This window comes from Bidens hawaiensis, unplaced genomic scaffold (genome assembly GCF_021521415.1).
Source record: "Bidens hawaiensis isolate Kalapana, Puna unplaced genomic scaffold, B.hawaiensis_p1.1 tig00012279_1, whole genome shotgun sequence".
NCBI lineage: Eukaryota > Viridiplantae > Streptophyta > Magnoliopsida > Asterales > Asteraceae > Bidens > Bidens hawaiensis.
This window is the reverse complement of record NW_027491998.1, coordinates 504579-511856: the sequence shown is the minus strand read 5'-3', so window position 1 is coordinate 511856 and position 7278 is coordinate 504579.

Here is a 7278-nt window from a genome sequence, read left to right as displayed (position 1 = left end):
TTACCAATACTATTCTACATATACGATAGGTACACTTGCCTATTTTGTGTGTGTTTAGTCTTTGTAGAAATCACTTTTATAAATTTAAAACACGATCTTGTGCAAAAGCTAAATATCCAATCTATCATATTTATACAAGCCACTCGCACACCACATCAAGTTTTTGGCGCCGTTTCCGGGGACACGGTACGTTTTAAGAACGATCCAAGTTTTAATTTAATCATTGACTACAATTGTACAAATTTTTATCTTTTATTTTACTGTATTTTCTATTTCCTTTTTACGAACTATTAAACTATATAATTTTGCGGCTGGCCTAATTTTAACCTTTATTTACCTTACTTTACTCTAGCTTAATTAACTTAGACCCTAGTTTAGTTTAAAATAGCATAGCATAACTCGTAGTTTAAAAAATTAGACTAACCTTTAGTACTAACATTAACTAACTTTTACTTTAGTGTTTAATTTTGATTTAGTCCCATGTATGTCCTCTACTTTTGAGCCTGAGCTTGTTTCTCCAATTTCTGAACCGAAACGACACTTCCGTCGACGAGCACGTAAACGGACAGCAGAAACTGCCGAAGCAATCAAGGACGAATCAGTAGACGCCACCACATCAGGAGAAAATCAAACCGAAGTGATGGCGGTCCAGAACAATGAGCCGAACATGAACCAGTATGCCAAGCCATCTCTCGAAGGCTATGGCAATGGAGTGGCCCCACCCAAAATCACCGAAAATTTCGAAATCAAATCAAGCACCATTCATTTGGTGGAAAATTCAGTACAATTTCATGGTCTCCTCGACGAAGACCCTCTTTCTCACATATCTCAATTCTTACGAATCTGCGGAACCTTTAAAATCCAAAACTGTTCAGACGATCGAATCAAACTCAAACTCTTTCCTTTCTCTCTAAGGGGCCAAGCCCTAGAATGTGTAGAATCTATTTCCTCTGGTTCCATCACCACTTGGGACCAGATGGTTGAACAGTTTCTCCTCAAATATTTTCCGCTCGATTAACCTGCCAAGTACCGAGCCAGCATTACCGGATTCCGGATCGATGATGATGAGTCGTTACACGCAGCATGGGAAAGATACAAAAGTCTTTTAAAAATATGTCCACACCATGGACTAAGCGTATGGCTACAAGTACAAACTTTCTTTGACGCACAATCCAGTCAAAACAAACAGGCCATCGACCAGATCGCTGGTGGAGGCCTGGGATCCAAATCACCTAACGAAGCATTTGAAGTCTTGGAGAAGGCCGCAAAGAAGAGTTTCGCTTACAACCCACCAAGATCTACACCTACCCATAAAGGAATACACCACGTCGATTCCAACACTCTTTTCACAGCACAGCTTGAAGCCCGTTCTAAAAAATTCAAACAACTTCAAGCCGAGCTATCAAAAACCAGACTCACATGTGACACTTGTGGAGGAAATCATAAGACGAGTGACTGTAAACAATTCATCATGGCTATGGAAGAAGTCGATTTCATTGCTCGACAGAACAACGCTTTCAGCAATAACTACAATCCAGGATGGAGAAACCACCCGAATTTCAGCTGGAAAGACGGAGGTAACACTCAAACTTTACCCGGATTCGAAAAGAGACCGATGAATTAACCCGTCCAGCCTAAACCTCAATTTCAAGATCAGAGTTCTAGTAGCCATCAAAACCCAGGCTACTCTAAGATCGAAGAAATGCTAATCCAACTAATGACCAAAACAAATGAAGTCGAAAAGAAAGCCGAATCAAGAGCTGTTGATATCAGCGGAGTATTATTAAAACATGAAGCCGATCTCAAAAGTCTACAAGCATCACTTCAGAACCTAGAAACTCAAATCGGACAAATTGCCCGACAATTATCCGAAAGACCACATGGCACTCTTCCAAGCAACACAATAACCAACCCGAATGCAACAGCTAACATCGTTACACTCAGAAGCGGTACGACCACTGTTGTCTCACCAACTTCAGAACCAGTTTTGGAAAAGAAATTTCCTGGTGAAACACAGGAAAGGCTGACCCCAACAAGCACAGTACAGCCCAAGGAGCCAGTCCGAACTTATGTTCCACCTATTTCATACCCCGTAAGATTGAAGCAGGAACGATTGGAGGCTCAGTATGGGAAGTTTCTAGAACTCTTTAAGCAACACCATATCAACATCCCTTTTGCCGAGGCTATTGCTCAGATGCCAAAATATGCCAGGTTTCTCAAAGAAGAGCTGACAAACAAAAGGAAGCTGGAGGAGCTCTCGCATGTCACCCTAAGTGAAGAATGTTCAGCTGTCCTCCAAAGCAAGCTACCAACGAAAATGACCGATCCAAGGAGCTTTACTATCCCTTGTCTCATAGGAAATTTGTCTATTAGCAATGCCCTGGCTGACCTAGGAGCTAGTATTAATTTAATGCCTTATGCAGCTTTTGCAAAACTAGGGATAGGAGAACCAAATCCCACCCGCATGAGCATTCAATTAGCTGACCGATCTGTTAAATATCCTCGGGGCATTGTTGAAAACATGCTTGTCAAAATTGACAAGTTTGTTTTCCCAGTAGATTTTGTAATTCTAGACATGGAGGAAGACAAAAATGTACCTCTGATTTTAGGAAGACCCTTTTTAGCCACCGCAAAGGCTATTATTGATGTTTGCAACGGAAACTCACTCTCAGGGTCAATGACGAGGCAATCACTTTTGACATAAGGAAATCTATACAATATCCGCAACAGCACGATGACACATTGTACTGTGTTGACATCATAGATTCCATTGTAAGTTGCTATATGCGAGATTCCTCTATCAATACACCACTAGAAACACAAGTCTTAGACAAAACACTCAACAAACCCATTTTAGAAAACGAAGAACTCAATAATGACTACCACGAAGAATCAGAAATTATATATGAAATCACTGAAAATAATGAAAAATCAAAACCATCAATCGAAGAACCACCAGCCTTAGAGTTAAAAGAACTACCAAACATCTCGAATATGCCTTTCTAGAAAAAGATTCTCAACTCCCAGTAATTATTTCATCTCACCTTTCTAAAGAAGAGAAAGAAGAACTTCTTATGGTTCTCAAAAACCATAAAAAGGCTATCGCATGGAAGATCATGGATATCAAGGGCATCAGTCCTTCTTTTTGTACTCACAAAATTCTCATGGAAAAAGAATACAAACTCGTGGTCCAACATCAAAGACGTTTCAATCCCAACATGCAAGATGTGGTGAAGAAGGAAGTAATCAAAATCCTTGATGCCGAATTAATCTACCTGATCTCGGATTCACCTTGGGTTAGTCCCGTTCAAGTAGTACCCAAGAAGGGAGGAATGACTATTGTAATGAACGAGAAGGAAGAGTTGATACCAATGAGAACCATCACAGGCTGGCGAGTTTGCATTGATTACCGGAAGCCTAATGACGCCACAAGAAAAGATCATTTTCCACTTCCTTTCATAGATCAAATGCTTGAGCGATTATCTGGAAAAATGTTCTACTGCTTTCTTGACGGATTTTCCGGATATTTCCAAATTCCCATTGCTCCTGAGGATCAGGAGAAAACCACTTTTACATGTCCATACGGAACCTTCGCCTACCGAAGAATGCCATTTGGACTATGTAATGCTCCAGCCACCTTCCAACGTTGCATGGTGGCCATCTTTCATGAAATGATCGAAAACTCTATGGAAGTCTTCATGGATGACTTCTCAGTCTTCGGAGACTCATTCGATCATTGTCTGAAAAACCTAGACAAAATGTTAGCTAGGTGTGAAGAAGTGAATCTAGTTCTCAACTGGGAAAAATGCCACTTTATGGTAAAGGAAGACATTGTTCTCGGACACAAGATTTCTCAAAACGGACTAGAAGTTGATAGAGCCAAAATAGAAACCATATCCAAACTTCCACCACCGACTTCAGTCAAAGCCATTAGAAGTTTTCTAGGTCACGCAGGTTTCTACCGCCGCTTCATAAAAGACTTCTCAAAAATCTCTAGACCTATGACCAAACTTCTGGAAAAAGACGCACCATTCGTATTCTCTGAAGAATGCATTGAATCATTCAACACATTCAAGACAAACTTGTCAACGCACCAATCATGACTACACCCGATTGGACCATTCCATTCGAAATCATGTGCGATGCAGGTGACTTTGCATTTGAATCCGTGCTCGGACAACGCAAAGAAAAACACTTTCAACCAATTTACTATGCAAGTAAAACTCTGAACGAAGCTCAAGAAAATTACACCACAACAGAAAAAGAGTTACTAGCAGTAGTATTTGCCTTTGAAAAATTTAGATCCTATCTAGTTCTTTCCAAAACCATAGTTTACACCGACCATGCCGCAATACGTTACCTCTTCAACAAACAAGATGCCAAACCCAGACTCATCCGATGGACCTTATTACACCAAGAATTTGACATTGAAGTCAAGGACAAAAAAGGAGCAGAGAATGCCGTCGCAGACCACCTTTCGCGCTTAGAATGTCCAACTCCTGAAGAACTTCACAAAGAAATTATCAACGATAAGATAATTTCCCACATGAGATTCTCATGCGCATTCAAGCAGTCATAGAGGAAAAAGACGAAAGTCCTTGGTATGCCGACTTTGCAAATTACCTAGCTTGTAGAATCCTAAGAAAATGGCTTACTCATCAACAGTGGAAGAAATTCTTCTCCGATCTTAAGTTTTACTTCTGGGAAGATCCATACATGTTTAGGATAGGCGCGGATCAAGTTATTCTTAGGTGCGTAGCAGGCAAGGAGGCCTTAGACATTCTCAAACACTGCCATGAAGGACCAACAGGTGGACACCATGGTACCGCCACTACGGTCAGGAAAGTGTTTGATGCAGGATTTTTTTGGCCCACCATATACAAAGATACACATGCTTTGATCCAAGCATGCGATGCTTGTCAAAGAGCCGGGAACATCTCATCAAAAAATGAGATGGTTCAAAAGGGAATTCAAATTTGTGAGATCTTTGATGTATGGGGAATAGATTTCATGGGCCCATTTCCTAACTCATTCGGAAATAAATACATCCTTGTAGCAGTTGATTATGTATCTTAGTGGGTAGAAGCACAAGCTCTTCCCACTAACGATGCTCGAGTGGTTGAAAGATTTCTAAAAAGGTTATTTTCACGATTTGGCACTCCAAAGGCCCTAATCAGCGACAGAGATACCCACTTCTGTAACACTCTGATGGACAAAGTCTTAGCACGATATGGGGTTCATCACCGACTAGCAACACCATATCACCCTCAGACTAGTGGGCAAGTAGAGGTCTCGAATCGAGGAATTAAGAGAATTTTAGAAAGAACTATAGGAATGAATCGCAAAAATTGGGCAGAAAAGTTAGATGAAGCTTTGTGGGCCCTCAGGACGGCCTACAAAACTCCCATAGGAACGACACCCTTCAAGCTCGTTTACTGGAAGGCATGTCATCTGCTAGTAGAATTAAAACACAAAGCCTACTGGGCCCTAAGAGCAGTAAACTTTGATCTAACGTCCGCCGGAGTAACCGGGAAGATCAAATTCGTGAGCTTGAGGAACTGAGGACATTGGCCTATGAAAATTCCTGGTCTTACAAGGAAAAGACTAAACGCCTACACGACGCCCACTTGAAAGGAAACAAAAAATTTCAAATTGGCGACCGTGTACTGTTATACAACGCTCGTTTACGTCTTTTCCCAGGAAAACTCAAATCTCGATTGTAACATCCCGAAATTTCCAAAATAATATTAATTATATTATTTAATAATAGAGGAAAAGTTTACTCGGGTTATCGGGAAATAAATAAATAGAGTAGGAGTTGGTATGGGTCGGGCTAGTGTTGGGTAATGGATATGGGTTATGGACTTGGGTTATGAAAGAAGGAAGGAGAGTCCATGGGCTTGATCCCATGATCCCTAAATATAAATACCATTAATCACCATTTAATCTTCATTCTCACATATTCCATATACCACCAAAACACACACTTAATATTTCTCTCTAGTTCTTCCTTATCTCTAGCCGAAATCAAGAAGGAAACCGAGCACCGACCCGAGGTAACGATAGTTTAATATTGTATGAGCTTAACCCGTTAGATATAGTTGCGAAACGACGAGCCGACACCGTTAAACCGTTTAAATCATGAGATCCGGGTGGAATCGGGTATAAACCGAACCTATGATGAGCTTAGGGATCACCCTAGCTCAGATCTGGATCGAACGGGGCGAAAAACGGTGAAAACGAGTTAAAACTCGTTTTTTCGATGAGTTTACGTATTTCCGGCGGCCTTCCGGCAATGACGGCGCCGGAAAGGCGGCGCCGGAAAAGTTAATATGAGGATAGAGGTGTCAGGGAATGTTCTGACATTCCCTGACCTAACCCTAGTTCTCTATGGGAACTTAGCGAATCGGAGGGTGATTCTTTAGCTGATTCGCGATGGGAACTTAGCGAATCGGAGGGTGATTCTTTAGCTGATTCGCATAAGGAAGCCTAACGAACTAGGCTTGATTCTTTATCCGATTTGTTAAGGGAAAAGGGTAACGAATTACCCTTGATTCGTTAAGACCATTCGTTAACAGAGATAACGAATTAGAAAGTCCAATTCGCTAAGACCAAAGTAACGAACTAGAAGTTTAGCATAATGACAGAATGGTCCCTGTACTTAGAAAGGAATGAGATAATTACATAGTAGCCCTTGGACTTTGATAATTTATGAAAGATGCCCTTAAAGGATTAACGAGTAACGATTAACTAACCGGGTAATGATTCAATGAAGTAAAATCGGCTTAGACACGTAAGACTAATTAAGTAGTAATGAGAATGGCTAGAGTAGTATTTGATATTCAATTATTAAACAGTTAGACGCGCACAGCTCGGGAAGGAATAACCAGTAGCAGAAGAAGTAACCAAGTTCAGGTGAGTTTCTAGCCCCATTTTCCTTGTTATGTTTTCGGGCTGTGTGCATACTCGATGTGAAGTGTGAATACACTTACCTTAAGTGGTAAGTGTATGCTATAGATGTTATGCGAGGTAGCTAATATATAATACTTGCCGGTGCGTGAACGATCTTCGGATATTGCACGCATCGCCAAGGATAGTGATTGCCAAGTGGTTATTAGTGTGTATGAATGCTATGATGTGACTTGCTTATTATGTAAATGATATGAAGCGTGTTGTAGACAAGTAGAGGTAGAGTTTGTTAGAAGTGGCAAGAGTCTAGTAAGAGTGTTAGTGGCATGACGATAATACGTGGTAGGGTAAGCCTATACGTGACTACGT